Raw genomic sequence first — 22,774 nt, 5'->3', positions numbered from 1 at the left:
GATTTACAGTTACACTAAATTGACTTTTTATTTTTAATATACCTGGTAGGACGATGCTATAAAAGCTTTTAAAGAAGCTAATGAATCTTGTGGAGTGGACTGTATGATCTTCCAATCAGTTGGTATTAAAGCATGATTGTCATAAGTAACAAATGAATTAATCCAGTAAAAAGTTGGGCGTTCCATTAGATGAAAGAATCATTGGCTGATACAGATTTATGATTAACCTACATAGAGGAATAGACTTTTTAGTTTGTACTGAAAATGATAAGAACGTTACTGTGCAAACTGTGATTTGATTGCATTTGCGTAATGAGTTGTAGTTGCTAACAGTTGTTCGGCATTCTAGCAGCTAAAGTATGAATGGGATTACAATGTACCTAAAATTTACTGCATTCAGTAAAGGGCTAAAGCACTCAGGCTTTGAAATCATCTTCTGCAAAGACTGTTTATTCCCTGTATAAAATCTTATTGGATATTGTATCCTCAAAGATAGAAGGGCTGCAACTGAGTAAACTATTAAATATCTCAAATATTAATTTATTGGCTTCCCAAACTGTGCTTGCTGAGCATACAGAGTAGCAGATTAGGGGTGGATAAGAAAGAATAAGTGAGATTTGACAATTCCATTTGAATCTTCTGTGGTTTGGAATTGAAATATTTTAAGGCTGCATGAGCTGAAAAAGATATTTTGAACAAATAGCTTCATAAAGCAGGTTTAGTTTTAAAAGCTGGAGGGATTTCAAAAATTCATTTTATTCTTTCAAAATCATTAGAAGCAGGAAGCAGTTTATTGAAAATATCAGAAAACACAGATAGTTCCATCTCCCTATGGACATATATCTCATGCTGATGTGAGTCACAGACTATCTGGCACAGGTGTTTCTGCCTTCAGAAGGTGCATTTATCCCCTAGCCTCGACATTTCATTATTTATTTCTAATAATCTGGTTGCAAAAAAAAAATTAGTTAGGTTTTGTCTCTTTAACAATAGCTTTTCAGAAAGCATTGATGAACAATGCCTTGAAACTATTGAATATTAGCATTTGGGTAAGACACATTTTGTGGTTAATTGATGTCTTAGATTGAGTAGAACAAGGGGTTAGATGAGGGAAATGATACAAAGGAGAGGGAAAGAGGCAAGAATTAGGGCCCTGCACAGCCTTGGTAACAGAGAAATCTTATCAGCGTTCTACACGGCAGTCTATTTTCAAATATTATAATAATTTCAAAAGAAAGGGGAAAAAATGGTCTGCTGTCTTAATGACACATTTCAAAACCTGGGTTAAAGGGACGAGCAAAATGAGTGATCAGACAACAAAACTGTTCCACAACTCAGAATTATCAGTTCATATTCACAAATATCTGCTTTTATCTTGCTTTTGCATTTTCAGTATAGTCATCTCCTTCTTTTTTTCTTTAGTTTACCTGTTTAATCTCTCATTTAAATATATTTTAAGAAAATCTAATTTTTCCCATTTTTGGAGTCCTTAGAATTCTTAAATCACTCCTTTCCCAATAGGGACGTTCCACATGGAGCAGGCTGCCACTTGAAAAACCACATTCATTGCTCTAGAATCCCAGCTAGAGGTGACATGGGCAGCGTTAAAGAGGCCACACTGAGGGTGACACTAGAAACGGCATTACACCTGTCAACCTGTACTTACATATAAGAATCGAGTTCCTTACTCGTCTCTGGATGAGGGGTATTGTGTGGGGCTGTTTGCAGTCTTGCTTTTGCCATGAGCATTTTCTCAGAAGATTTCCACCCAGCTATTCCTCTCACAATAACCTTTGTGGTGGTGCGATTTGGGTTTGCTTATCCAGCCAGCTTAGTTACCTCGTGACTGTTCCCTGGAGCCACACAGTCCCTGCACTTCTCTGCTCTGTAGTGCCAAAACCTTCATGCCTCGTTGAAAACTGCATAACATTAAGCACATGCTGCAGGTAAATGTTCAAATTAGAGATGTAACAAACTCTCCATTGAGAACCCACTAAATCACTGAAGCAACAAACCTGCAGATCCACAGTTAGCACCATTAAATTACACTCTACAATAGACTTCTCCCTCTGAAGATAAAAGTTAAGTATATTTTATTTTAAAATGCTAACAATTACTCTTGAGCAATCAATACCTTTCTTGGAGAAGGAAAATTGCACAGTCTCAAGTGTTACTGTACATACATTGAAAAGGACAGATGAGCTATAGATATGAGCCCTTCAGCAAAGCCCAGGTATGAAAAGCCTTTGGAACTTGAGCTTCTCACATTTGACAGCGTGTCATCTTGCAAGTCTGAGGGATGTCGAAAAAATCAAATGTCAGGACTCTTCTGACAAATGTGTGGCTTTTTCCCACCTCTGCTTCAGGGGATGTGGGCTGTTTTTCTAATAAAACAGGAACAATAGGCAATATTATATGGAATACTTTATGGAAAATATTACATTCCCGAAGGAGTAAATCCTTTGCTGATAAAGAAATGTTACTTCTGCAATAAAAAATAAAATAATAAAAAAAAGAAATAGAAAGAAGGAAAGATTTTCTGAGTGGACTCTGCATATGCTGGAGGCTTATGCCTCTATTATGCACTGAGGGGTTGTGTCTTAGAAAAGAGAATTAATATAGAAACTAAAACTGATTGGCAGGTAGGGAGAAATGTATAAGGTTAGAACTGAGCATTAAACATAGCCCTTATTTGTGGAACACACAAATCCAAAATTGCAGAGTCTGTGATTACTGCTTAGTTTCATTCTTATAAGGAAAATTTACCAACAAATTTTCTATATAAAACTTCAGCAGTTACTCTAAGTAACACATGGCTTTTCCCAAAAAAAAATCAACTTATTTTTGTAGTTGTGCTGTCACTACATCTGAAATTGTCTGCAAATGCTTTCAGGTTTGGCTGATTTAGTTTCCAACTTGAAGTGTCCCCTGTGATTCCAAACTAGATACTTACACTTCTAACATCCAAAGGATCATTTTTCATATGTATAAATTTCAAGTTTCTCAACTTTTAGTTTTATGTTGAATGTCAATCTGCGTTAGGGGCATAGAAAATGATGAGAATCTGTATGAAGCTTCAGATCAGGGAATCCACCCAAGCAAGCATCAGAAATAACATTCATATTTTTTTGTGTGTAAAAAAGAATTGTGTAAATCTAGGAACTTTAACAAAAGGGAAGCTACATCTTTAAATGATTGCTCTGAATTAGCCCAAACTGATACAAAGTCTTTCACTGCTTTCATATTTAATAATGTTAAATGTTGTGCCATGCATTGGACTAGTGATGTGTCTTATTTTTAACAATGAATAAGACATTATCTTTGGTCTTTTTATAGTTCTGTTGCCTATGAATTCATCAAAAGCCAAGCCAAACAACTATAGAAGTAATTCATTATTATATGATCCCTGTTCATTTGTTTGTTAAATCTTTGCTCATTCAATGTTTCTGGAGTGACTCTTTTATCCTTTTATAATGTTATAACAAAAGGTATTTTCTCTGCTCTCAAGTTGCTCGTGAGCTTGTGAGGAGACAATTAAATATAATGAGAAAGGGTAGAATACTGTAATAGAAGTTTTAACCCAAGAGTTCATGGAATATGTTGGGAATTAAAGTAGTCTGCTTTGCCTAGGTAGCCTGGTGTGGGAAGCACTGGTTACACAAGAGAGGAAGCAGTTAGGACCAGACTGTACTGGGGCTTAAATTGCAGAGTAAGGTGTTTAGAAGTTATCTTATGTACAGTGGGACACCTTTGAAAACTATTCTATAAGAGAATCACATGACCAGACATGGATTTTAAAGCCAAGTCCTGAAACTAGGTGCCAAGTGGTCTGGACAGGGGAGAGATAAAAGAGTAGAGATAGAACAGCTTAGTAAACTCCTAACATACTCCAGGCAATCTATGAACATAAGTGTAACCAGTGTTGGGATTCAGCTGGTTCGCACCGGTTAGTCAGAAGAAACACCTAATTTTTTATTGAGTTCAGCAAACCAGTTGTTAAAATGGCACATGTCATCAGGATTTTCTCTAAGGTGAGTGCCTGGGCAGCCGCCCAATCTGAAAATCACAAATTTACATTTTTTACTCTTTTTGAGTGTTCATCTGCATAAGAGCATTTTCTAAGCACCTGCAGTAATGTTCATTCCATCCATGAGTGAAAAATATTGCAAGTGAGGATGCCAATCAAGAAACAATATGGAAATATCTTAAATAACAGTTTTATTGATTTTTGTCAGATATTTAATATTTTTTCATTAATATTTTAAAACTTATAACATTATCTAGTTTTGTGCCCCTCTTTTATTGTTATTATTTAAGTATTAAATGCATGAAATAATAAACTACTTTTTGGTAATCTGTTTTGTATACTTAAAACGGTCATTAGGGCAGAGAACTGGTGTAACAAAGCAGTGGCAGTAGGAACAGAGAAATGGGTCCAGAGTTGGGGCACATTTTAGAGATCAATTGGGCAGGATTTAAAAACATGTGGCTTTGTCATTTTGTGGTGATGCAAAGAGCTGTTTGGGAGAGGAAGGAGAGAAAAGGAGCATGGGAAGCTGTTCAGTGAGGACACACTAGAGGAGAAAGGCACGCGCAGGGGGCGGAAGATAAAGGATTTGGTTTTATAGACATTGACTGTAATGTGTCTGTGCAAGAACCGAGTGGAGATGTCAAACAAGCAGTTAGAAATAAAAGTCCATTACTTGCGAAAGGGATGAAGTAAAAAACCTTTGGCAATAAAAGTTTACATAAATCTATTCTTCCCTACAGGATACAGTTCTTTAGTGTATTTTTCCCCTAAACGTTTCTCAAGTTTCATCTATATGCAAGGAGTCACTAAATTAAAATTGAAAAAAAAAAAAAAACTGTAAATTATGTCTTCCCTTTAGTCATTTCTTCTTATAAGTCTTCATTTTGGAAATGATCTGCCCACTCCCTTGGTGCATTCCTTTTAGTCTTTTGTTTGCTGTCTTTTAGTTCATTGATCAGGAGGATTTGATACTGTAATCATAATTTCCAATCAAAGGGAACATGTTTTCAGTTTTGTCTCTCGTTTTTCAACTAATGACTTACATCAATTATTTTTTTTTTCGTTTTCTTAATTTTTTTCAACCTCAACAGCACATTGGGCAGATATCTTTGGAAAATAACATTTATTGACTCCTAGATTTCTTGGGTTTCCTTTGGCTAAAATTTAGATGTTTCTTGATGACTTTCTTTGTCATAAGCCACATTGCCACTTTGTACAGTCAAAAATTTCTTTTAAATGCTGATGAACAGGAGACACCAAATCTTTTTCACCTGCAAACTACTACCTTCTTTATTAGATCCAGCTAATAACACTGTTTTTTATTTTTCCAAATAGCTCCAGATATATGGAAAAGAATTATATAGGCGGATGGGGATCCTCAAACCCCTCAGCTAGATCTTCTGAGCATGGCTTTTAAGATACATAGTGGCAGAAACAGCCCAATAGAGATCAGGGGAACTACCAGCTTTTAGGATATACCCTTAAAGGCTCCAACGCCCCAAAGGGGTCTCATAGGATGCCATCTGGATCCTGCTTCAATAGTGGAAAGGAAGGTCATTGAGCTAAAGCCTGCCAGGCTTACATGCTTCTGCTGTGAGGAAACAGGGACACTGGAAGGTAGGCTTCCCCCTCACTCCTCTAAGGGAGGGTTCAGTCTCTTCCAGCCCTGCTCCAGCCACCTATGACCTAACCTTGCCCATAATGCTGGGGTTAGCCACTGAAAGCTGAAGGTGCCCAGGGCCGTCGACCCCATCTACAACACTGTGGATGAGCCTAGGGTATTTCTTCCAAGAAGCAGGTAAACTGATCTCATTTGCACAAGGGCCACTTAACTATGTTTTGCTTGAATACTCAGGTTTTTTATTCTTCTCTCAAAGATCTCTGTTGTAGGTGTTGATAGTCCTATTTTCTGCTGCTTTGCTTAATATATAGTGTTTTCTTTATCCCTCCTACCTCAATACCCCACTCATATTTCAGGCTGGGACCTACTCCTAATTTAGACCTCTCTTTCCCCCTTTTGCCAACTTCTATTATGAATCTACCTTTGCCACCCAGCTTAGTGTATCCCAAGGTTCTCTTTACCATGCCACAGTCGCAGAGCTCCATGGAAAAGCAACCTGGTCTTATCTCTCCAAGCAGAGGAGAACAGAAGCTCCATATCCACACATGCTGCAAATGGCTTTTCCAGTCTACCTGAATCATTACCAGCTAGAAGCAGCGGTCATTGGGACTTGGACATGAACTGCAAAGTATAGAATGGTGACAACAATTCCAGTGCCATGCGGACCTTTCCTGGATGTGGACTTTTCCTGGACTCCTGCTCCCTGTGACAGCTCCTAACAGACTGAACTGTGGCTGGGTTGCATTTTTCATAAATTTGGCATGGTGATGGGGCCAACTTGGACTTGGTGAACATGTTAAGGACACTACTCTTTTATGGATTCTTGCTGTATTGGCCAAGAGTTTGCTTAAAGGCTTTTAATCACTGTAAAAAAAATAGAAGACTGGATAAAGAAGATGGGGCACATATACACCATGGCATACTATTCAGCTAGAAGAAATGATGACATCAGATCACTTACAGCAGAATGGTGAAATCTTGATAACATTATGTGGAGTGAAATAAGTGAATCAGAAAAAAACAAGAACTGCAGGATTCCATACGTTGGTGGGACATAAAAACGAGACTAAGAGACATGAACAGGCGTGGGGTGGTTACGGGGGGTGGGGAAGGGGAGGAGGTAGAGGGGGAGGGGGAGGGGGAGGGGTACAAAGAAAACTGGATAGAGGGTGACGGAGGACGATCTCTCTTTAGATGATGGGTATGCAACAGAACTAAATGACAAGATAACCTGGAAATGTTTTCTTTGAATATATGTACCCTGATTTATTGTTGTCACCCCATTAAAATAAAAAATTATATATATATATATATATATATATATATATATATATATATATATATATATATCCTTACTAGACATTTCTATACCCCCTGGCCATTTAACTGGCCGAAAGAACTTGAGAACATCTGCTGGTTTGAAGACTTGACTGTACCCAACCTCAGGACCATTTGTTAAACATGAACCACCCAGATCCCAAGGAAACTCTACTGTCTGTAATTTTCTGTTTTAAAAATGCCTATTTGTTTCCTAAATTGAAACCAATTCTTTATCTTGCAGTGAAGATTGTTTCTTTGCTCATTCCTTTGTTGATTGTGAACTTACTTCCATTTTGTTCACTGCTTTCTAGCTCTGCTGTAATTTCTGTGTTGCTTTCTTCTTTGCCCATTGTCTTTCTTTGTAATTTGATGCGTTTCTGTGGTAGTATACTTTTATTTATTGTTTGTTTTACCTTTCATAAGTTTTTTTTTTAAATCTAAATAGATTGTACCTCCTGCACTCCCTTTATCTGCATGCCTACTTCCCACTGGAAGAATCACAATGGATCAGTCATGCTTGATTTCTTCTTGTAAGAAACTTGTTGCCCTTCCTCTGGTACACTCTTTGTTTAAGTGTTTGATAGTGAGAGTGAAGCACATTATTTTCAGTGACCTAAGATAACTATAGCAATGTTCAAATGGTGGTTCATATGTTCAGCTGAAATTAGTAAATATAATCATTGGAATATAGAAAGTTGATTCTTAGATATGATGGTATAACAATGTCACAATACAGAAATGGTTTTTATACTTCCTGACTAGTAATACAGATGAATAGGATGTGTGCTTCAATGTGGAGGCTGAGACAAGGGAATCGTACTGGAGTCCCTAGAGCCCACAAAAAAACAACCAAAAAGCAATCCCTGAAAAATATATAAATAAGTGGACTGATTAAAAAGTTGGTGCTTGGATTTGACATTTTTAGGGGAATGACTTTTGATAAGATGAAATGAAATACCAACTTTTAAAAATGCCAGATTGTTTCTTTCTAAATAGGTTTATGAGCAAGCTTTTTCTTTTCTTTCTCACTTAGGAGGGGGGAAAATCAACTTTCTTGAACATAGTACATATGGTTGCCTTGGCAACAAGCACAATAACATCTACAGCATCTATGTGAACTTTAATTATAGCGTTATATTAAACTAGCACATGCTAATTTTTAGCAAAACACATGTATTCCTTACTAGGAAGAATATTAACTATCAATACAGGACTTTTCATATTAAGTTTCTGCTTTTCTGTAAAGACAGTTTTATGACAAATAGCTAACAATCTTAGCAGCTTCTCTCATGATATTTCAGGAGTGAATGACAAGGCCAACGAGATGGACATTCTGCTTATATTATGTTCACTCTATCAATTGCATGTCAGTGATTTGCCTAGCTCAGTAGGAAAGGTTTTAATTGTTTTTATAGTATAAAATATATAAACCTATTAAAAACCTATTAGGGAGATAAGACTATCATGTAGCAAAAAATTCCAAGAATACCAATATTTAAATATTTTTGCATACATTATCAAAATAAAGTAATATAATCAAGTGTTGATTTGAATCAAACATCAGCCTTTGTTATTGTTGCACAACAAAATACCACATATTCAATGGCTTAAAAGTATGTAGTTATTAACTCTCAATGCTGTTAGTCAGAAGTCCAGGTGGGTTTAGCTGCCTCCTCAGCTCCTGATCTCACAAGGCCAAAATCACAGTGTCAGTTTCATTTCTGATCTGGGGGTTCTAGGGAAGAATCTACTTCCCACCTCATTTTTTTTTTGTCAGAATTCAGCTCCTGTGGACACAGCAGAGAAGTCTCTGTTTCTTTGCTGTCAGTTGGAAACTGCTCTCAGCTTCTAGAGATTGTCAGCATTATATCTGTTTTGCCCTTTCCAGCTTCAAGTCAGTGACGGCACACCACACCCTCTTTTTTATTATTTATTTATTTTTGTGACAGAGACAGAGAGAGGTACAGATAGGGAGACACATAGGATAGGAGAGAGATGAGAAGCATCAAGTCTTCGTTGTAGCAACTTAGTTGTTCATTGATTGCTTCTCATATGTGCCTTGACCAGAGGGCTACAGCAAAGCCAGTGAACCCTTGCTCAAGCCAGCGACCTTTGGCTTCAAACCAGCGACCTTTGAGCTCAAGCCAGAGACCATGGGGTCATGTCTACAATCCCACATTCAAGCCTGTGAGCCTGTTCTCAAGTTGGTAACGTTGGGGTTTTGAACCTGGGTCCTCTCCATCCTACTCTAATGCTCTATCCACTCTGCCACTGCCTGGTCAGGTACACCAAACCTTCTTATGCTTTGAATTTCTGACTTCTTCTTTTGTGACCAGCTGTAGAAAATTATCTGTGGGTTTTTGTTTTGTTTTGTTTTGTTTTTGTTTTTGTATTTTTCTAAAGCTAGAAACGGGTAGAGATAGACTCCTGCATGCGCCCGACCGGGATCCACCCGGCACGCCCACCAGGGGGCGACGCTCTGCCCACCAGGGGGCGATGCTCTGCCCCTCCGGGCGTCGCTCTGCCGCAACCAGAGCCACTCTAGCGCCTGGGGCAGAGGCCAAGGAGCCATCCCCAGCGCCCGGGCCATCTTTGCTCCAATGGAGCCTTGCTGCGGGAGGGGAAGAGAGAGACAGAGAGGAAGGAGAGGGGGAGGGGTGGAGAAGCAGATGGGCGCCTCTCCTGTGTGCCCTGTCCGTGAATTGAACCCGGGACTTCTGCACGCCAGGCCGATGCTCTACCACTGAGCCAACTGGCCAGGGCCAATTATCTGTTTTTAAAAGGGCTAACCTGACTGATTCAGGCGCATGGAGTTAATTTTCATATTAAGATCAACTGACTTGGGCCTGACCAGGGAGTGGCACAGTGGATAGAGCATCGGACTGGAATACCAAGGACCTAGGTTCAAGACCCCGAGGTCGCCAGCTTGAGCACAGGCCCATCTGGTTTGAGCAAAGCTCACCAGCTTGGAACCAAGGTTGCTGGCTCGAGCAAGGGGTTACTCGGTCTGCTGGAGTCCCCCGGTCAAGGCACATATGAGAAAGCAATCAATGAACAACTAAGGCAGGGATCAGAAACTTATAGCTCATGAGCCAGATGTGGCTCTTTTGATGGCTGCATCTGGCTCGCAGACAAATCTTTCTTTTTTTTTTTTTTTGTATTTTTCTGAAGCTGGAAACAGGGAGACAGTCAGACAGACTCCCACATGCGCCCGTCCGGGATCCACCCGGCACGCCCACCAGGGAGTGATGCTCTGCCCATCCGGGGCATCGCTCTGTCATGACCAGAGCCACTCTAGCACCTGGGGCAGAGGCCAAGGAGCCATCCCCAGTGCCCGGGCCATCTTTTGCTCCAATGGAGCCTCAGCTACGGGAGGGGAAGAGAGAGACAGAGAGGAAGGAGAGGGGGAGGGGTAGAGAAGCAGATGGGCACCTCTCCTGTGTGCCCTGGCCGGGAATTGAACCCTGGACCCCCGCACGCCAGGCCGACGCTCTACCACCGAGCCAACTGGCCAGGGCCAGCAGACAAATCTTTAATAAAAATAATAATAATGTTAAAAATATAAAACATACTCATGTATTACAACCCATTCATTTCTTACTGCTCAAGTTCATGGTTGCAGGTGGCTGGAGCCAATCACAACTGTCCTCCAGGACAACATCAAATTTTTATTGGATAATGCATAACGTACACGGGTCATTGAATGGCTCTCATGGAATTACATCCTTATTATATGCGGCTTAAGTGTCTGTTTGTCACCTATAGCTTATTGGTTGCTTGCGTAACTGTACTAGCCAATGGGGTGAAGTTGCCACGGCACTCAAATAGTCCCGCCTTCTGGCATGCCACCTCACAAATTGAGATTAAAGATTGGAGCAATTATTATGCTGTTAAGAAATCTTAACACCAGAGGGGGTCTTTGCAATGGTACAAGACTAGAGGTTCTCCAATTGAAAAATAATGTCATAATAGCTAAGTCTTTGACTGGCTCCTCTAAAGGTGAAATACATGTCATTCCAAGAATTGATTTGGCTCCATCTCAAACAGGGTTGCCGTTTCAATTGAGATGTAGACAATTTCCTGTAAAACTTGCCTTTGCTATGACCATCAATAAGTCTCAGGGCCAAATGCTTAAGCGTGTTGGCATTTTTTTACCTGAGCCTGCATTTGGACACGGTCAACTTTATGTTGCCTGTTCAAGAGTTCGTGAAAGAACGGACGTAAAATTAAAAGTAATTGATGGTCCTCTGCAAAGCGAGCTTAAAAATGATGGAAAGATCTACACAAGAAACGTTGTGTACAAAGAGGTCTTTGACATGTGAATTAACATTTTATTATTTAAATCACCTTTATTTATTGAGCTAGCGGTGGGTCTTAAGAAATGTACCACCAGTGGTTTCCTTCATTGCACTCTACTTTAAGCAATTAACCAAGTAGAAGGGGGAAACCCCATGGGGCATTAAGCAAAGGGGCATCCTCCCCGCCTGCCCTGGGTAATTCAGTTTGAATTAGCAGACACCTTTGCACAAATCATTTTAATTACAATTTATAATATCTAGAACAGCGGTCATTTCATATGACCGCCGGGCTTTCTAGTTTTAAAATATATGGTGTTCATGACTCTCTCAGCCAAAAAAGTTCCCAACCCCTGAACTAAGGTGTCACAACAAAAAACTAATGACTGAAACTTCTCATCTCTCTTCGTTCCTGTCTCTATGTCTCTATCTATCCCTCTCTCTGACTCTTTCTGTCTTTGTAAAAAAATAAATAATTTTTTTTAAAGGATCAACTGACTTGGAATTTTAACTACATCTGCAAAATCCCTTCAGAAATTGATCTAGGCCCTGGCCAGGTTTCTCATTTGGTTAGAGTATCTTCCCCATAGGCCAAGGCTGTGGGCTCGATCTCCAATCAGAGCACATACAAAAATCAACCAATGAATGCATAAATAAATAGAACAACAAATCAACATTTCTTTCTCTCTCTCTCTCTTCCTTCCTGTCTCTCTAAAATCAAAAAAAATTTTTTTAAAGGAAATTTATTTAGATTAATGATTGCTTGAATAATCAGGGGAGAAGAATTTGGATGTCTATATTCAGAATACTTCCCACAAAACTATGTGATATCAAAAAAGGGTGGAAATTATTGGAAGATTTCCAAGTTTACAATAGTCTTGGACTCATCTTTGAAAAATAGGTACAATGTGGACATATGGAGAAGGCCCAGGGTTTTTTTTTCCAAGTAGGAGAATCAAAGTAGAAAGAGTCAGGCAATCAGTAGGTCCTGTAGAAGAGAACACTGGGTAGGCTCTTGGACTGTTTAGAGGCATTATGATATAGTGAAAAGGAAATTTTATAGCTGTGTGACTCAAGAAATTTACATAGAGAGTCTTAGTTTGCTCACCTACAAAATGAGGAAACTAATAAAGCAGAACTTGTAAGGTTGTTGGAAGTGACTGGAAGTTACAGATAGATATAGATAGATGATAGATAGATAGATAGATAGATGATAGAAATAGTTATAGGAAGAATATTCTTAGCTTCATTGATCACCGCATCTTTTATCACACGGAGTTGCATTATCGATTTATATTCTATGGGATTATAATATACTTGCTAATTGTTTTTGTCTCTCAGGTGTATATTTTACTTTCTATTTTGAGTTTTCAAAGCATTTTCAATGCCACATACTTCTATTGTGTCTGGATAATTGGTGACAATACTAAACCAAATGAAATTAGAGATTTGGGGGGAGGTAAATATAACATCTGCCCCTGTTCCCTATCCTTGCCATTCATGGTTGACACAACACTACTGATTACTGTTAACTGAATAAAAAATTTTAATCTGCCAATTGTCCTTAACAGAAGTGTCATGTTCTACAAGGTTATAATGAAAAAAAAAAAAAAAAAGAAAGTCATTCAGAACAGAGAAAGATGAACAAGACTTGCTTTCCGTTTAGAAAAATCGTATTCACCCTATGTGTTTGTTTCCACACCAACAAATTCTCTGACACCAGCTGGGTGTGTTATAATTCAACTCAGTTCTGACACTGTCTACTTAAAATACTGGCTTGGTCTTTCTGGTGACAAGTTCCCACTCAGAAACCCACCAAGAGTCACCTCACTGGGCCAAAAGACACTGCTATAACCCATAAAATTCTTAGGGAGTCAGCTCTGTGTTAGGAACCAGAATCAAAGGCCAAATATTAGAACAATAGGTGTTGCTAGTGCTCTTATTTCTTAGGGAATTACATAGATTTTAGGAGTTCTATGGGAGGAACTGGGTCCAGAGATCAAAACATATGTATTTCTTATTATTTCACAGGGAGATGTACACAAATGCAAGTGTACACACATGCAATTGTACATGCACACACTTAAGTGTGTTAGTCAGGATAGTTAATATACATTGTTAATACATATTAGGTATTTTTATGGTATACATTCAGCTAACCTGCATTGTGTGAGATTACATTGAGAATCTATATGGTGCATAGACAAGTCTCTGCTTGTTTATGAGTCTATTCATTTCACAAGTATATATTGAATATTTGCCAGGCTATGTCACACACTACCAATGCCAAGATGAACAAAGCAGAGTCCCAACTCTCAAGGAGCTCACACAATCCACTGAATTTTAAAGATATTCCAAACAATGTCAGGCGGAGGTGAGAGTTCTAAATTAGATAAGCAACCTTCCCGTAAGTGTGAAGCTTCCTGTGTGGCCCTGAGAAACTAAGTAGAACCATATAATAAGTTTTATACTTTAAAACACAAAACAGAAAATCACAGTAAATCTTTCATTGACAAGAATACGAGTTAAACTTGAGAATATTTGCCAACCTCCTTTAGGTTCAATAAATATGGCCTTTTCTATGGTGGCCTTTTAAAATTCAAATACCCCTGGAGAGTTAATACATTAAATCAATATCGCACTAGTTGTTTTTTCCTATGATAAAAGAAGCCCAGGGCAGCATGAAGATGCAGTCAGCTGGTAAAAGGTAGGGAAAATACATCTAGGGATCAAAGAGAAAGTGGAAAGTCACCCAGAGTGGTTGGTTTAGTGGTAGTATGACGGCCCGGTGTATGGAAGTTCCGGGTTTGATTCTTGGTCAGAGCACACAGGAGAAGAGACCACCTGCTTCTTTCCACCGCTTTTCCTCCTCCTTCTCTTTCTCTATTTGTTTACTGCAATCATGGCTCCATTGGTTGGAGCAGGTTGGTCCGGGGCTCTGAGGATGGCTTCATGGTCTCCCCTCAGTCACTAAACTAGCTTGATTGCCGAGCAATGGAGCAGTGGCCCCAGATGGGCAGAGCATCCCCTGGTAGGGGGTTTGCTGGGTGAATCCCAGTCAGGGTGCATGCAGGAGTCTGTCTCTCTGCCTGCCTGCCTCTCACTTAATAAAAAATAAAAATTAAAAATATCTACTTTATACTTTTGCTGAAAACCTGATGCTATATTTCTATCTTAACTACAAAACTTATTTTAAATTGAAGCATTTTACTAACCAACACTTTCAATTGTTCACTATACTTCTCAATCTACTTTTATTAAAGACATTTAATTTTGCCTCCTAGTAACAAAATAGCCTATTAATTTATGCAACATTTTAACAACAGTACTTTCTTATAATTTAAAAATGAATTATAAATACGTACATGTTGTTAATACTTTGAAAAATATCTTGAATAAGATTTACTTCCACTTCATGCAGGTATACTTATATCCTTAGCAGTTGATGCCTTATGAGCAAATCTTCACAATGATTTTCAATAACAGATTACAGAGGCAAAATGTTTTTATTGGTTTTAAATATTCCATGTCCTTGTTTGTTCTTTGTTTGGGAAACTGGGTAATCTTCATTAACTTTACAAAAGTGACCTTTTGGGGTACAGCTCAAATAAAATATGCAATATAGTCAGTGAATTTTACTAAAAATGTTTAACAGAGCTGTAAAATTAAACAATAGTGTTTTTCTTCTTCTATATAATTGGTTTCTAGCAAAATTTTAACAACTTTCTCTTATTTTTTTTCTTTTTATTTCTAAATAATTAGAGGGATATTGCTAAAAATAGTGTTCTTGTCTTATATATCTGTAAAACAAATAATAATAATCCAATAATCCTGTCCTTGGAATTGCAAAACAGAAAGTCACCAGCTACACTTCCTGGTAATGGTGAAGGCAAGAGAGCTATTACAATGCTTCAACAGTACAACATTTGAGTTGAAGCTCTTTAATACCAATTATATTTCTGTTTCTGATTATTTTCATGTCCTTAGGTAAGCTTTTTAATGTATTTGTCTTTATTTTCTCATTTAAAAAGACAAAATAATGATTTTTATGGCAGCAAAAGGCCCTGGGAATCAGTTGACTCTAAAGAAAAGTTCATACTTAAAAAATAGGACTTTACAAGATGTAAACATTACATATACTCTTGTGTGTATATATGTATACATAGTATTTCTAGATCTCAATTTTATTTTATTATGATTAATGCTTATGTTAAAGTCTATAATATTGCTGCAACAAAATCACCTTAATAGTCATCTAAGGGATAGATACATATAATTTTGTTATAGTAAGTATTTTGTTATCATGGTTTTATATAATCATATTTTTGGGCTAATGTGATTTTAAAGTAGTTGAACACAATTTGGATTGTTTAAATTTTTGAGGATTCCAGAATGAATGCGAGTAGGGTGAATGAAAGTCTAGATGAGTCAAGAGGGCTAGAGAAGAATTTTTTTGGAGGGTGTTGGGTGATCAGGCACTATTTCCTTTACTTTAGCATAGGTTTGATAGTTTCTGAAAAAAAGTCTAACATAACTTTAAAAATACTATGGGCAGTAACATAATTTTGTAAGTGCTTACAGTTTAAATATACTCATGAGAGAGTAATGGCGGAGTAGGAAGAGATACCGATAGATCTCCCCCAAAACTCAACAAGATCTTCAACCAGAAACAGAAAAACCTATACTTGGAGCCTCCAGATGCTTCACAATACACCCGAAGGTATGGTCGAGTGAAAAATTGGCTAAATATATAACCAAATCCTGAAGGAAATAGGGAGTAAGAAATGCTCCGCCTTCCTCACTAACCTAAACAGGGCGGCTTTCTCTGGTAACTGTGAATATAGAAACTGAGGCGGGCAAAGGGGGTGAATACATCCAGGCCGTGCACAAACGGCTGAACCAGGCTGTGGCACGGAGATCCTAGCGGAGGAAAAACTGATCCTGTGGCAAGCCGGGCAATACAAGCTAACACTCGTGCCAAACCCAAACAAAGAAAGACAAGCGGGGCAGCCATTTTACGCGTTCTCCTGGTTGGTGCGCAGTTAGTGGGCGAGAGATCTCTTCCTAAGCCCCAGAACTGGGTGTCCGTGTTACCACACAGAGAGGCAGGGTCAGAGGCCTTTCTGTGGGCCGAAAGCAGAATATCTGGGCAGCCCCAGCGCCCTGGGAAAGCCACGCACAGGAGGGAGCGAGAACTAATTCCAATGGTGGAAATTTTCCGTGCTGGTGAGGGTTTCACTCAGGGAAACGCGGCCGGCCTCATATCCTGGTGTGCGCGCGCAGATAGGTAGTGAGCGATTCCTCCGAGTGCCTCGGCAGTGCGCGCCCGTGTTATCACACAGAGGGGCAGAGTCAGGGGCCTTTGTGTGGGCAAAAGCGGAATCTCGGGCCGCCCCAGCACCTTGCAAAAGCCGCGCACGGGGATGGAGCGAGAGCGAATTCCAGCGCTGCAAATTTCCATGCGGTTGGGGGTTTCACTCAGACCGTGAGACTACTGGCCGGATATCCTGGTCTGCGCGCGCAGATAGTGAATGAGAGTTTCCTCCAAGCGCCCCGGAAGTGGGTGCCCGCCTGTGTTACCGGACAGAGTGGCAGAGCCAGAGGTCTTTGAGTGGGCGGAAAGCCCGCCTGATTATTCTAGCAGCTCTGACTGACTGAGCCTTACCCAGAGCCCTGTGCTGAGTGGAAATAGAGTGGGGAGTTGCCAGCTATATGAACCTCTTACTATCCAGGCAGAGGCAGCAACAACCCCATAGCTGGATTATCAGGCTACTAATTGAGGAAGGAAAGACTAGGAGAAAGGCTCCAGGAACACGGACTCTCACTGTCGGAGCCTATGAATGCTAATGAGCCTTGACTCCCAAAGAGACTAAAGCACAATACATGACATTGCCATAGAGACTTATCAACTGCAAACCTCTACCTGAGTGTGCCAAAGGGGCAGAACCTGGGGTACAGAGTCACCGACCAGGAAGAGGGAGAGAAAAGAAAAAACAAGAAGATAACCTCTCAAAATCAAGAAAAATCTGCAGACTTTATAACCTATCTCATTTTATTATATTTGTTCGTTTGTTTCTCTTATCTTCATTCTTGATACTTTTTTTCCTCCTCCAATTTGGCCGATTAACTCTCTGCCGGTCTTACTCTCTCCTCTCCTTGAATTACACGACCCATAAGTGTTACATCTCCCATTATCTTTTTTCTCCTCTTCCTTTCTCTCTATAAGCGTTGCACTCCAAAACCCTTAACTCTCTCTCTCTCCTTTCTTTTTTCTTCTTTTAGTGGTTCCCTCTTTTTTTCTCTCTCTCTCTTTCTTTTCTCCCTCTATATTAGTTTCTTCCTTTCTCCTTTACATCTCCTCTCATTCAAACCTCAATAACAAACAAATTATCTTATCTGGGACTCAAACTTATGTTTGTGGCATTTTGGGGGGTTTTTACTTCACCTTTTTAACTCACTAGCAGTGCTCCCATCCCTGGCTCTCCATTTTATCTAGTTCTTGTTCCACTAAATACAATAGTATTTTTTAATTTGTCCCCCCATTTTTCTGTTCTCCTCTTATTCCTCTCATCATAACTCTTAGACAACCAACACCTAAAAGCAAATCATTTTATTCTCGACCCAAATTTTTTCCTTATTTGCTTTTTGTGGGTCCATACCGCCCCCCTCCCTTTTTTTTTTCCTTTTTTTTTTTTTTTTTTTGCCCTTTATTACTTTTCCCAATTCAGGACCTCCATCACAGGCATTGTTTGTTATAATTCACACTTCACCACAAGATTTTCTAAAGAAAAAGGAGAGAGGAGAGGAAAAAAGGGGGGGGGAATAATTTCCTTTTTTTAAAAATTATTATTTTATTTTTCTTTATTTCATTATTAATTTTTTTAAAAAAAACTCTTTTTGATTTTTTATTTTTTTTAACTTTTTATTCTTTATTAAATCTCATTAATACTATCAACAAAACCACCCTCAGATGCCATTAAGGAAGAGAAAATCGAATATCATGGATACAAAAGAAAGAGAGGTAACACAGCTAGATGAGGAAAAATCTATGGAGAAAAAATTTAATATATTAGAAACCTTAGAGCTAAATGACAGAGAATTCAAGATAGAAATCCTAAAAATCCTCCAAGATATACAAGAAAACACAGAAAGGCAATTTAGGGAGCTCAGAAAACAACTCAATGAACACAAAGAATATATGTCCAAGGAAATTGAAACTATAAAAACAAATCAAACAGAGATGAAAAACTCAATTCACGAGCTGAAAAACGAAGTAACAAGCTTAGCTAATAGAACAGGTCAGATAGAAGAGAGGATTAGTGAAATAGAAGACAAGCAACTTGAGGCACAACAGAGAGAAGAAGAAAGAGACTCAAAAATTAAAAAAAATGAGATAGCCCTACAAGAATTATCTGACTCCATCAAAAAGAATAACATAAGAATAATAGGTATATCAGAGGGAGAAGAGAGAGAAAATGGAATGGAGAACATATTCAAACAAATAATAGATGAGAACTTCCCAAGCCTGTGGAAAGAACTAAAGCCTCAAATTCAAGAAGCAAACAGAACTCCAAGTTTTCTTAACCCCAACAAACCTACTCCAAGGCATATCATAATGAAATTGACACAAACCAACAGCAAAGAAAAAATTCTCAAGGCAGCCAGGGAAAAGAAGAATACAACATATAAAGGAAGGCCCATTAGATTATCATCAGATTTCTCAGCAGAAACTCTACAAGCTAGAAGAGAATGGACCCCAATATTTAAAGTCCTGAAAGAGAGAAACTTTCAGCCACGAATACTATACCCATCAAAGCTATCCTTCAAATAGGAAGGAGAAATAAAAACATTCACAGATACAAAAAGATGAGGGAATTTATCATCAGAAAACCCCCACTCCAGGAATTACTAAAGGGGGTTCTCCAATCAGATACAAAGAACAAAAAAAAACAGAGCAACAAGTAAAAGCTCCAAGAAGAACACAATAAAACCAAATTTAAACTGTGACAACAACAAAAAGAAAGAGGGGGAGAAGATGGAGATTAACAGTAGCAAAGGACGATGGAGTGCAAAAGTACTCACAAAATAGTTTGCTACAATGAACAGGGTAGGGACCCTTTTCATTACTCAAAGGTAACCACCATTGAAAAAACCACCACAGAAGCACATGAGATAAAAAAGATAGCAACAGAGGAAAGATGTATGGAATACAACCAAATAAAAACAAAAGATAGAAAAAAGGAAGAGAAGGATCAAACAAGACACAAAACTAACAGAAAGCAAGATATAAAATGGCAATAGGGAACTCACAAGTATCAATAATTACACTAAATGTAAACAGATTAAACTCACCAATGAAAAGGCACAGAGTAGCAGAATGGATTAAAAAAGAAAATCCAACTATATGCTGCCTACAGGAAACTCATCTAAGTAACAAGGATAAAAACAAATTCAAAGTGAAAGGCTGGAAAACAATACTCCAAGCAAATAACATCCAAAAAAAGCAGGTGTAGCAATACTCATATCGGATAATGCTGACTACAAGACAGGAAAAGTACTCAGAGATAAAAATGGCCATTTCATAATGGCTAAGGGGACACTGAATCAAGAAGACATAACAATTCTTAATATATATGCACCAAACCAAGGAGCACCAAAATATATAAGACAGCTACGTATTGACCTTAAAACAAAAACTGACAAAAATACAATCATACTTGGAGACCTCAATACACCGCTGACGGCTCTAGATCAGTCATCCGAGCAGAGAATCAACAAAGACATAGTGGCCTTAAACAAAACACTAGAGCACCTGGATATGATAGACATCTACAGGACATTTCATCACAAAGTGACTGAGTATACATTTTTCTCCAGTGTACATGGATCATTCTCAAGAATTGACCATATGTTGGGCCCCAAAAACAACATCAGCAAATTCAGAAAAATTGAAGTTGTACCAAGCATATTTTCTGATCATAAAGCCTTGAAACTAGAATTCAACTGCAAAAAAGAGGAAAAAAATCCGACAAAAATGTGGAAACTAAACAACATACTTTTAAAAAATGAATGGGTCAAAGAAGAAATAAGTGCAGAGATCAAAAGATATATACAGACTAATGAAAATGACAATACGACATATCAGAATCTATGGGATGCAGCAAAGCAGTGATAAGAGGGAAGTTCATATCGCTTCAGGCATATATGAACAAACAAGAGAGAGCCCAAGTGAACCACTTAACTTCCCACCTTAAGGAACTAGAAAAAGAAGAACAAAGACAACCCAAAACAAGCCGAAGAAAGGAGATAATAAAAATCAGAGCAGAAATAAATGAATTAGAGAACAGAAAAACTATAGAAAAAATTAATAGAACAAGGAGCTGGTTCTTTGAAAAGATCAACAAAATTGACAAACCCTTGGCAAGACTTACCAAGGAAAAAAGAGAAAGAACTCATATAAACAAAATCCAAAATGAAAGAGGAGAAATTACCACGGACACCGTAGATATACAAAGAGTTATTGTAGAATACTATGAAAAACTTTATGCCACTAAATTCAACAACCTAGAAGAAATGGATAAATTCCTAGAACAATACAACCTTCCTAGACTGAGTCAAGAAGAAGCAGAAAGCCTAAACAGACCTATCAGTAGAGAAGAAATAGAAAAAATCATTAAAAACCTCCCCCAAAATAAAAGTCCAGGTCCTGACGGCTATACCAGCGAATTTTATCAAACATTCAAAGAAGACTTGGTTCCTATTCTACTCAAAGTCTTCCAAAAAATTGAAGAAGAAGCAATACTTCCAAACACATTTTATGAGGCCAACATAACCCTCATACCAAAACCAGGCAAGGATGGCACAAAAAAAGAAAACTACAGACCAATATCTCTAATGAATACAGATGCTAAAATACTAAACAAAATACTAGCAAATCGAATACAACAACATATTAAAAAAATAATACATCATGATCAAGTGGGATTCATCCCAGAATCTCAAGGATGGTTCAACATACGTTAAACGGTTAACGTAATACACCATATCAACAAAACAAAGAACAAAAACCACATGATCTTATCAATAGACGCAGAAAAGGCTTTCGATAAAATACAACACAATTTTATGTTTAAGACTCTCAACAAAATGGGTATAGAAGGAAAATATCTCAACATGATAAAGGCCATATATGATAAACCATCAGCTAACATCATATTAAATGGCACTAAACTGAAGGCTTTCCCCCTTAAATCAGGAACAAGACAGGGTTGTCCACTCTCTCCACTCTTATTTAATGTGGTACTAGAGGTTCTCGCCACAGCAATCAGACAAGACAAAGAAATAAAAGGCATCCATATTGGAAAAGAAGAAGTAAAGGTATCACTTTTTGCAGATGATATGATCCTATACATCGAAAACCCCAAAGAATCCACAAAAAGACTACTAGAAACAATAAGCCAATACAGTAAGGTCGCAGGATACAAAATTAACATACAGACGTCAATAGCCTTTCTATATGCCAACAATGAAACAATTCAGAACGAACTCAAAAGAATAATCCCCTTCACGATTGCAACAAAAAAAAATAAAATACTTAGGAATAAACATAACAAAGAATGTAACGGACTTATATAATGAAAACTATAAACCATTTTTAAGGGAAATTGAAAAAGATATAATGAGATGGAAGAATATACCTTGTTCTTGGCTAGGAAGAATAAATATAATCAAGATGGCTATATTACCCAAAGCAATATACAAATTCAATGCAATTCCCATCAAACTTCCAATGACGTTTTTTAAAGAAATAGAGCAAAAAATCATCAGATTTATATGGAAATATAAAAAACCCCGAATAGCCAAAGCAATCCTAAAGAAAAAGAATGAAGCTGGGGGCATTACAATACCTGACTTCAAACTCTATTATAGAGCCACGACAATCAAAACAGCATGGTATTGGCAGAAAAATAGACACTCAGACCAATGGAACAGAATAGAAAGTCCAGAAATAAAACCACATATATATAGTCAAATAATTTTTGATAAAGGGGCCAAGAACACACAATGGAGAAAAGAAAGCCTCTTCAATAAATGGTGCTGGGAAAACTGGAAAGCCACATGCAAAAGAATGAAAGTGGACTACAGTCTCTCCCCCTGTACAAAAATTAACTCAAAATGGATCAAAGATCTAAACATAAGACCTGAAACAATTAAGTACATAGAAGAAGACATAGGTACTCAACTCATGGACCTGGGTTTTAAAGAGCATTTTATGAATTTGACTCCAATGGCAAGAGAAGTGAAGGCAAAAATTAATGAATGGGACTACATCAGACTAAGAAGTTTTTGCTCAGCAAGAGAAACTGATAACAAAATAAACAGAAAGCCAACTAAATGGGAAATGATATTTTCAAACAACAGCTCAGATAAGGGCCTAATATGCAAAATATACAAAGAACTCATAAAACTCAACAACAAACAAACAAACAATCCCATAAAAAAATGGGA

Source organism: Saccopteryx bilineata, chromosome X (genome assembly GCF_036850765.1).
Source record: "Saccopteryx bilineata isolate mSacBil1 chromosome X, mSacBil1_pri_phased_curated, whole genome shotgun sequence".
Classification (NCBI taxonomy): domain Eukaryota; kingdom Metazoa; phylum Chordata; class Mammalia; order Chiroptera; family Emballonuridae; genus Saccopteryx; species Saccopteryx bilineata.
This window is presented reverse-complemented; position numbering follows the sequence as displayed.